The sequence below is a fragment of the Pinus tabuliformis genome, chromosome 6 (assembly GCF_031772625.1).
Source record: "Pinus tabuliformis cultivar Carrire ecotype Pingquan chromosome 6, CPIR1, whole genome shotgun sequence".
NCBI classification, from domain to species: Eukaryota; Viridiplantae; Streptophyta; class Pinopsida; order Pinales; family Pinaceae; genus Pinus; species Pinus tabuliformis.
The window spans coordinates 1,236,584,926-1,236,595,967 of NC_142292.1; the positions used below are offsets into that span (position 1 = coordinate 1,236,584,926).

General features: G+C 34.2%; 1 pseudogene; it reads right to left on the reverse strand.

Moving 5' to 3' along the window:
* Positions 1 to 2,895: 2,895 nt before the first annotated feature.
* Positions 2,896 to 3,405, reverse strand: LOC149263158 (SKP1-like protein 12 pseudogene; annotated as a pseudogene).
* Between the last annotated feature and the right edge of the window lie 7,637 nt (positions 3,406 to 11,042).

The window sequence follows — 11,042 nt, forward strand, 5'->3', positions numbered from 1 at the left end:
TTCACCTCATTCCACTCCATATTTTCCACTTACATTCACATACACTTTCCATCTCTTTTTGTCCATTCATAACCCACAAATAAAAGCAAGAGGCTCATTCATATGCTTATTGCCCATTGTCATTTCTACTCTCCATTGCCATCTTCCATTTCCTGTCATTTTCATTCTGCAAATAAACCCTGCTTCAATGCAAATTATTGAGTCCATAGTCCTTTGAGTCTAAGTTCTTTGTAAAAACACCTTGAGGCTTGCATGCCTTAATGGCAAGTTCACATGCTGACAAACAATGGAAATACATTAATGTCCCTTGTTTGTTAGATCTTCTAGGTGACTCGACATCAGCAAATTCATTCGTACCTAGCAAGATGTGTTTGGGCATCTTGACTCTCATTGTCATCAATGGTGAGAGTTCTCGTGTTGACTAGTGGCATCCATTAATGGCCACTAAGCCAACAATTTCCTACTATGTTCGACATCAGAACATCTTTTCACATAGTAGGAATTGTGCCAACGATTTTTGAAGACATGAAGACTATTATTTTTCAGCATTTTGGAGCAGATTCAGCAAGTTTTAGTAGGAGCAATAAAAAGTCATCTTATCTCTCTATCCATGACTCCTCTTGTTCAGCCACTTGAAGAAGAATATGATCAGAAATTTTCAGCCACCACACATACAACTCATCCATTCCAAAGGGTAAGTGAAGGTACGACATTTTCTAACTTTTGACCATAGAATTCCATAAAAAGCTAGAATGATAATTGTTGGAAAAACATTTCTCTTCCTCATTTCATAAAATTGCCAATACCATCAGTTGGGGGGGGGAATACATTCATATTTATATCTTGCCATGTCCATATCATATTCAAGAGCTCACATACTTCCAACATATATTAACTATTACATTGCTATTATGAGCATACAATGGCTTTTGAAAAAGTGCTTAAAGGATAAATTGGATACAAACAAAATCATGGTTGTCACACAAGAACCAACCATCATGCAATCCAATAAAGATATACTTTGCAACAATAATCAAAATATCATTATGCAAAGTTCAAAGATCAAAGTAGAAGGCAACAACAAAGAAAAAAATGGTTGTAACACAAGAACCAACCATGTTGCAATTCAAGTAAAACACTTTGCAGAAATATGAATTTATCAAATGATATCATGCAAAGTTAAGCCAAATCTCAAGGATCAAAAGAGTTAATGTAATATATATTGCATGAGGACATGCAATAGCTTCAGTTGGGGGGTATGTTGAGCCTTGAAAATGTCATTCATTTCCATTACACTTTCACTATTATGTCCATTATATCACCTTCATTTCATCTCCATTTCACTACTATGTCACCACATTCATCCCACTTTCATTATCATTGGGCCACCTTTATGTTTTTCCAATCTTTATTAATTCTAAGTCTTTTAAGTGAATTTGTGGTTAAAAATTAGAAAATAATGTGCATATGCTTATACCTAACAAATGGGTTGAGGTTGTTGACATGTGTAGGTTGAAAGGAGACTTCTAGAAGACCCTTATGTGGCACTCTAAGGCCAAATTCGAATTTGGTTGGAAAGAATCATGGGATCATGAGGATATGTGTCACATCTCCTAATTGTATTGTAACTCTAAAAAGACATGTGTCTTATCAGTTCCTATTTTGATTAGGACTCTAGAGGTAGAGGGAGAGATTCATGGACTATCATTAATGAGATGACTCTCATCTTTTTGTATAAATAGGAGATCTCTCTCCTTCATTTGTTAGTCTTTTAGTCCCTAGTTCTTAAGTTTATAGTTCTTCCTTGATGGGTTTTGAAAGCTTTGGCGAACTTTGTTGTACTTTGCACTTTTGAAGAAATTGAATAAAACTTTGATGTTCTCAACATGGAAGGAGATGTGAAGTAGATGTCATGGAGCATATTAGGATGTAAGGTAGAGTAGATTTCATTTTGTAAATATTGCTTTGTAGAATGTAAGGTAGATTAGATTTTTCATTCATGCAATTTTAATTCATGCAAGTGTGTTTAATTTTGCTTTGATTTCATAGGTGGTAGAGGGCCCCTGCCTTGTATAGTTGTCATTTAATTTTACATTTTATTTCACCATGTATATTAGCTGTACATAACAAAGCTTTTTGATTACTGTTGTTTTACATTTTTCTCATGTATATTAGCTGTACATAACAAGTTGTTTTGATTACTGTTGTTTTACATTTTTCTCATGTATATTAGCTGTACATAAATTGCTTTCAAGTTGATTGTAGAGTAGTGATGCACATAGCCTTTTAATGACTAATGACATGATAGAATCATCTTGTCCTTTTGTTGAAGCAGCAAGGATACTGGGTCTCATAGTCACTAGCTCATTGTTTGGTTATTGCATTTTATTTTGATTGAACTAATGACATGATAGAATCATCTTGTCCTTTTGCTGAAGCAGCAAGGATACTGGGTCTCATAGTCATTAGCTCATTGTTTGGTTATTGCATTTTATTTTGATTGAACTAGTTGTATATTTGCACTTTTGTTTAAATACTAACTCCATCAATAACATGTTTTAAGTTCTTTTGAAGTGCTAAGTTTTGGAAGTTACCATTAGGGACATAGGCCTTGTCTTGAAATCTTTATCCATACTTGTCCTTTAAAAGTATTCTTAAGACCTTAGAATAGGATTTCCATTTGCATTAAACACTTTAGAAAACCAACAAGAACAAAACCCAAAAAACAAAAACTATAAAACAACGAAGTAAGAGAAAGGTTAACTAAGCACATATAGTGCACCACACTTGATCAGTTTACGATACCCGGATTGATAATTTATGTAGAGCAATTTAAGACGTTAAATTGACTAGACATCTGGTATGTATTATTTCATAATGCATATTATCGACCTGTCAATCTGTACTAAAGGATGATGTAATTGAAGCACTAGAATGCTCCTCAACTTCAGGAGAAAGATCATTTGGAATGCCAAGAGTCTGATGGACTCTTTCGGGTGTTTCACAACTCTTAATTATCTCTGAATTTTTTTGAAAAACCAGGCATGAAAGACTCGGGATATCAAGAAAGTGGGTGGCCATTACAATTTCAGAGAGGGTTTCACGATCGATTTCCAGGAACTGGACATCCCATGGATTGATATCGTCTATGGTCTCCATGGGCCGTGGCGTATGATCTATATGATATATGCAGTATTCGATAATCTTCTCCAAAATTTTCTTGGAAACGTCGAATAGAGGAATGGGGTCTTCAATACCCATATCCCCTATCGCTTTCCTTAGGATCACCAACTGCAACACCACCGCATTCGGCACCTCGAAAATGTTGCCATCCGAGCTCAATAGTCTAACCAAAAAATTGCCATCCTCGGCATTATTCTGGGTTCGTCCCTGCTCCATGGCCATGGTAGATGTAAAGAACTCAGAACGGATTCTATGTCTTACTGTAAAAACCTAGCTTGGGCAAATGGAGCTCAACTTCTTGTTAGCAAGGTTACAAAGAAGCAGATATCCAGACAGTAAATGCAAGAATATGGCAATAGATTTATCTAGTTTTGCATTGTATTCTCTATTCTGAAGTTCCCAGTGTATCTGTACGCTTTTTGAATTAAACAAAGTATTCTTAAATGTAGCAAAGGATCTCTCAATTGTGGAGAGTTCATCAAGCCCTCTGAGAGAAATATCATAAACAATTTTCAGACTAACGTCTGCTGCTTTAGTGGAATTGAAAAGAATTGATGGCTGCGTGAAAGGCCTCTTTTTCAAATCCTCAACTTACACATGGGTGGAGGCAACAACTTTAAGTTGTGATTCCAGAGAAGTTGTTGTGAAAAGAATAACACCCAGATTGTCTCCTAAAGGGGCAAGTTCAACTCTAATGTGGGGACAATTCTTCATGAAGATAATTCTTAGATGAATGGGCTGCTGATTGCTATTATTAAACGTTCAAATCAGTAGGACTAAATTTATCAAGTTCTGGTGCAGACTTAACAATGGACAATAATTCCCTTGGCATAGCAGGCAATCCTAGGGCTGTAGCAGACTCTTTGGAAGTTGAATTTATTATACAAGTGGCTAGGTCAGATTCCTTTTCAATTTGCATACTGTATTTATTGAATAGATGACTGTATAAAGCTTGCATCCTTGCTAATATATATTTCTGAGTATTCATAATGGAGAAATAAGTATTTTATTTGTTGTAGCGGTTGAGTCTCATTGTTTGGGAATGTGTAATATACTTTCCTTGTATATGAATGTGACCAACCATCATTGTGTGTGGATTCAAAGAATAATTGTGGAGTTAAAATCTTGCTTTTGGTTCATTCCTCAAGGAATAATCACATTTGATTGTTGTAGTTTTCTGGGAGAACAAACTTTGAGAATACCTTGTAGTGACATTGGTTCATAGTTGGTGTAAAGTGTAAGTTTAACATTAAAGAAAATGGCCAGAATTAATGAAGTACTAGAGTTCCTCAAAACTCTGATATTGTCTACTACTCATGATACATTAAAATTCAACAAAGTTTCTCTCATAGACATTCAGGTCTATCTACAAAATGCACAAGAGAAAATTGACTTTTTGCGGCTCGAATCTCAGCTATAGCAAGAAGAATTAAAATAGAGGATTCATTTTGAACTTGTTTCTATTCAGAAGATTGAAACAGACTCCCATAAACCAACAAGGTTACATGTAGATGCAGAAGTTCAGCCTACACTTCCCAAGCCCATCATCAGACCTTGGGAAGAGCTTGTCCATAACAAGCACATAACTGGTCTTGGCTATGACAAGGACTTGTCCTTTCATATTCTGGACTACTCCAAACCAATCCAATTTCAAAGTGCTAGATTTCTTCACGACGGTTCATCTTCACCTGCTCCTCATGACAGTTCACCTTTATCTGTTTCATATTCTAGTTCTCTTCCACAACAGCCACAACAGATTGTGAAATGCCAACATTGTGACCGAGTTGGCCATTTGAAAGATCACTATTTTGATCTTCATCCATGTAAGCACTGTCATAAAACGATTCATTCTTCAAACAGACGATTCAAAAACAAACGTCCTGCAAGAACAAAGATTCATCTTGGATGGATTGCTTCTTGGCAATGGGCATCAACAACCAAGAAGATATTCTAGTCACAACTTGTTCTAAAGTATTGAACAATCTTGCAGTTGAGTTTTCTCCGTCATCTCACCTTGTAGTTGACAGGGGGGAAATGATGGTCATCTACAAGCTTCAAAGTAACATCAAGCGATCCTGAGCCACAACCTGCCACACCAGTTTTAGAATTGTAGCCAGAAACAAAGATGCCCCTGAACATGCCTTTAGTCAGTAATCTGGGACACTTTCTCTAGTAGAAGACTTCAACTTCTTGCCAGTTTGAGAAGAATTCCAGGAACAAAATTGAGAACACTTCCTTTAGCAGAAGACTTCATCTTCTTGCCAGTTTTGGAAGTGTTCCAAGAATTGCATTAAGCATTCCAGAGTTGTTGGAAAATCACAGGTTGAGACTTCCCTTTTCAGGTTGAAGTTCTGCCTTTTATGCGGGGTGAGACCTCCCTTTCATGGTTGAAGGTTTCCCTCTTCAAAACAATAGGAGCACTTCCTCTAGCAGAAGACTTCAGCTTCTTGCCAATTTTGGAAGAGTTTTGGGAACTGCACTAAGTGTTCCAGTGTTGGTGGTCATCATTAAACCACCACCCTTTACACCAACATTTTAGAGAGCACATATAGCCTAGTGCTACCATGCATTTTTGCACATTTTGTATTAAATCTCTCTTCTTGGACTCATACATAACCCTTTGGATTAAGGGGGGAGTGTTGGACACCTAATCCTCAATGGGTTAGTGTGGAAGGTGAATAGACAAAAGGAAGTCCAAGAGACCTCGGGATGTGAAACCCAACGGTCAAACCATGTACTATAAATGTATATGATTTGTTAATAAAATTGTATTCTCATGTTTTATCTTTCCTATTTGTCTTTTCCATGTGTGTGTTTAACAAATATGCTTTCTTGAATTAGAGAGATGATGGGTAATATGATACTAATAGAAATTTTGTCTAACGTAGTGTCTTTTTAAATTTGTAGGTGTTTAGGTGAAATCTACTATAGCCCCTATATATTCCTAGGGCTTTAGGTTCATACTTTTGTAGAGATGAAAATATTTTTTTAGGTGGAGACTCCTTTAGAAACTAACTCTAGTTGGAGTCTCCTATATAATTTTGTAGGTGGAAAATTCTATAGGAGTCTATGTATACCTTCTAAGTGCACTACCTCATAGTTTCTAGTAGGAAAATGCTTATGTAGGAGTTTTCATATGTCGAACAAGAGGGATATGGTGACTATGCTATGATTATGCATGAGGTACAAGTTGCATGCAAGTGAAGGTTGTGGAACATGCATCGAAAAAATGCATGACTAGATGGAAAAATGAAATGAATGAATGGAGTTAGAGAATGAGATTTTGATTAATGAATTTTTTTCATTGAATATAACTAGATAAAATTTTGGACATTAAATTATCAATCCAGGGATGTAAGCTTCCGAGATATGAACATTATAGGTGCAGGGTCTAGGACAAAAATGGATTGTCTAGCCTATGAGAAAAGAATCCTATTTTTTTTTTTTTATCTAAATCGAAAACATAAGATTACACTTTCATATTTAATAAATCGAAACAAAGACAAAATATTATCAAGACATCTCTCTCATTTCATGTTAAATTAGAGAAATTCTTTGTTGAGCATACAATACAATTTTTTCACTCAAATGACATTTCTAAGTGTTCACATACTTATTTATGGATAAAATATCATTTCCAATTATTTATTGAGACTTATTCTTTTTTTAGGTTATTATATTTGAATCAAATGAAATCATATAGCAAAAATATCGAAAAGGAAAACTATCTACTATTAATACTTCTCATAGAAATAGTTTATCATTTGGTTGATAATACATAGTTTTCTTTCATGGCATAGGTTGTAAATCTTTCATTAATAAGCATTCAAGTCTTCTTACAATGAAAAGAGAAACACAATATATATCAATCAAACTTCAATCAAGACTCATCTTCTCTACAAAATAGGAACCCATAGTGAAATATAACAATAAAAGTGGGGAAATTAAACTTAGTAACCATATGTACATTGATAATAAAACTAGAGAGGAAAAATTGTAATTAGCTATACATATCAGTCTATACTAAATGATGAGAAAAGAAGAGAAATTATGGCCAGGTATAGAGGCCCTCCCAACTAGATTCATGTTTCTCTGAAAGTGAGAGTTTCACAATCTGAATATACACTTGAATTATCTTAGAACATTCACTTGGTAGTAGTATATAATAAAATGAAGGTTCAATAACACATGTCGATAAAATTTCACTGCCTGCTACCTAAAGATTGATGGATTGATGATAAAATAACAAATTACAACAGTTCATAGGTTTAAATATTATTATTGTTGTATCCTTTGTGTTCCATTACATTGATACTTACATAGACTATATACATTACATAAGGGGTACATGTGAAACCTATTCCAATGCCCTTTTCCATACTTTTTGTGAAGCTTTAGAATCTAAAATTTCCAAAATATTGAGGAGACATAATAGGTCATATGTAAAAAAAAAATCATATGTTGAGTCACTATATTTAATGTGAAATATCATGTGGAATTTAGCATTTTTTACTAATCCTGAAATTAATCTTAAACAAGTCATCTTGACATTTTTTTTACAACTTTTATAACTGAAGTTTCATACCATGAAATTTTTATGAGAATAGGGCATTCCATACAAGATGATAACCTTCATTAATCAATCACATAACAAGATGAAATATCATAACATTATTACGTTTACGTGGTGAAAACACTCTAAGAGGGAAATAATTAACACCAACTAGTGTGGCCACTTGAGGAAATTTTATTGATGCAAAAGGAAATTTGTAGAAGAGAGTTTCTCACAATCATTCCTCAACAATGACCCTCCATGATCTTTGAATAGATATAATGGAACAATTTAGTGTGAATCCATAGATCAATAGCCATTAACATTGAGGAGAAAATGAGTTTTCAAATCAATCTATGTATAGAACATATCATGACCCTGAGATTACGTGCAGCTAATGCAAACTATAGAAAGACTCTAAGAAACACACTTTTACCTACAAATATAGTAGAACGAGTTGAGATCAAGCCTGTCTCTCTTAGAATTCCAACCATGGCTTCATTTCTCCCTCAAAATGGAAGCTAACATGTTGAACCTTAGTCATATGCATAGAGAAAGATAAGGCTAGTTGAAATATGGTTTTGAAGAAACTTGATTAGGTTCTTCTTATCACCTGTGTTTTAACTAATGAAAGTCCAATGATTTAAGAATTATATCATTTCTCCTATGTTTGAATGTGTATACATCCATCAATCCACTCAATATGTGGTCAAACAAAATGAAAAAATAACCTTGTTCCATTATTACTCAAGTATATCTTAGGTATCCAAGGCTATGAATCATGGGTCATTCCCTTCAAACTTCGATTCTATAAGACCTAACCTATGAATATAAATTGTTGAGAAAGAGTACGAAGAAGAAAAAGAACTAGATTGCAGAAGAGGTGATCAGGGTTTAGTGTAGAATTTTCTTATCATTGGGATTGTGGGAGAAGGCATGTGATCAGGAATAAGGAAATACTTGTATGTAGAGGGTATTCACAAAAGGAGGAGATATATTTTGAAGAAACATTTCCCCCAATTGAATGACTTGAAGCCATTAGAATGCTCTTATAATTTTCCTATTTTTTTGTAAATTCAAAGTTTATCAGATGGATGTTAAGTTTGCATTCTTAAATGGTGATTTAGAAGAGTAGTTTTATATTCAACAACCTGAAGGCTTATTACTCAATAATAACAAGGAATATGTATGAACACTTAAGGAAACCTTGTACATGTTAAAGAAATCTCCTAGGGCCTGGTTATTCCAACTAGACAAATACTTACAACAATAATGCTTTAAGAAAGGAGCAGTTGATAGCAATTTGTATATCAAGGCTTAGGAAGATATAATATTGGTAGTAGTTGTATATGTTGATGATATAATTTTTGGTAGTAATGTTGAATCAATGAGTCAAGGTTTTGCAACAAACATGTAGTAGGGATTTGAAATGTCTCTACTTGGTGAATTGTCATTCTTTCTTGGATTACAAGTACATCAAACAAAGGAAAGTATATTTCTTTCTCAACAAAGTATCTCAAGGATATTTTAAGTAAATTTGGGGTACAATATTGTAAACATGTAAGTATATCTATGGTAACAAGCTTTAACCTCAGCAAGGATGAAAAATCTCTAGAAGTCAATCAATCTAAATATGAACCAACGATTTGGAGTTTATGATACCTCATAGCTACAATACTTGACATTATGCATGTTGTTTCCATAGTGGGGTGTTTTCAATCTTATCCTAATGACACACATATTAAATTGAGCAAGAGAATATTCAAGTATCTACAACGGAATTTGGATTTTGGACAATGGCATCCTAAGAGTATATATTTTACTCCACAAGAATATAATGATGTAGATTAGGCAAGAAACATTGATGACTAAAAAAGTACCAACGATGGAGCCTTCTTTCAAGGAAACTACTTAGTTTCCTAGCTTACTAAGAAACATATCTCTATTTTTTTGTCTACTACAAAAGCATAATACATTACAGTGGCATCGCATTGTACATAATTTCTATGGATAATTCAAAGTATCAAGGACGTGAAGACTATGCATAAATTGTCTCTATATTTTGTGATAATACTAGTGCCACTAATATATCCTATAATTTCGTAATGCACTCCAATACAAAGGACATTTCTATTAAATACATTTTCTAATAGAATAAGTGTTGGATCAAAAGATGAAGTTCGAATATGTTCCTACACTTGAGCAGATTGCAAATATATTTACTAAACTTCTTCCTTAAGAACCATTTGAGTATCTTAGGAAAATATTGAGGATGATCTCTTCTTCGTCTCTCCCATATCTTCTTCAGCGAATCTCTCATGGTAGAAATCCCTACGTGGATTGGATTGCTACATGCCTTGAGCTTCAAAAAAGATTTTGTATTAGCTTAGGGGGAGTGTCACTATTCATTGCTTTTGGTATTTCATTTTAGATGAATATAATTAGGGGGAGATTTTAAATGGCCATTGGTTCTTTGTAATTGATATCAAATGGGGAGAGAGCATAATTCACAACAACTAGTAGTTGATAATTGTGGTTTCCATCAATGGAAAACAGGGAAATTATTGGAAATTTTGTGTTTCCATTGATGTCAACAATGATTTTGTTAAGAAACTAACTCAAAAAAAGGTAGAAAAGAAAGATCAATGCCTTAGAAATAATCCTCTTCAATGGGGAAACCTCCTTTACATTACAAAAATGAACAATTCTTGGATGATACAAATGACAAGACCTCCTTTTTATATAAACGAGTCTAAGGGGTCATAATATAATCATAGCTGACATAACAATGATAATGTAAGGGAAAAACAATAACAATAATGGGCTTCTATGGAGCACAATAATAACATTATGGAGACTACATGGGCACAAAAATATAATAAGGGGGTTGTATTAATAACAATAATAGGCTACACTAGTAGTATAGGGACCTAACATGCCCCTCTCCTTCAACAAGTGTTGTCCTCAACTCTTGAGTAGTTCTTGATGCTTCTTTATAAAATTATTGTCCTCCCATGTGGAATCTTTAGCAGGTAAGTTCTTCCACTTGATGAGATACTCTGAAATTGATTGATTTCGTAGCTGTCAGGTTCTTATTTCTGTGGCTGCTCTAGGTTCCAAAATGATTTTTCCTTCGTTGTCAAGTTCTGGCAATATTGTTTGAATTGGGATCTTCTGAAACTTTTGAATGAGTGGCCACACTTCTTCATCCTTTTTCCATTTATCCCTTGCTTCGTTTACCCAATCTGGTTGGATAATAGAAATAGTACAAAACAATGCTTCCACATCCTCATCCTTTCTTGAGAGT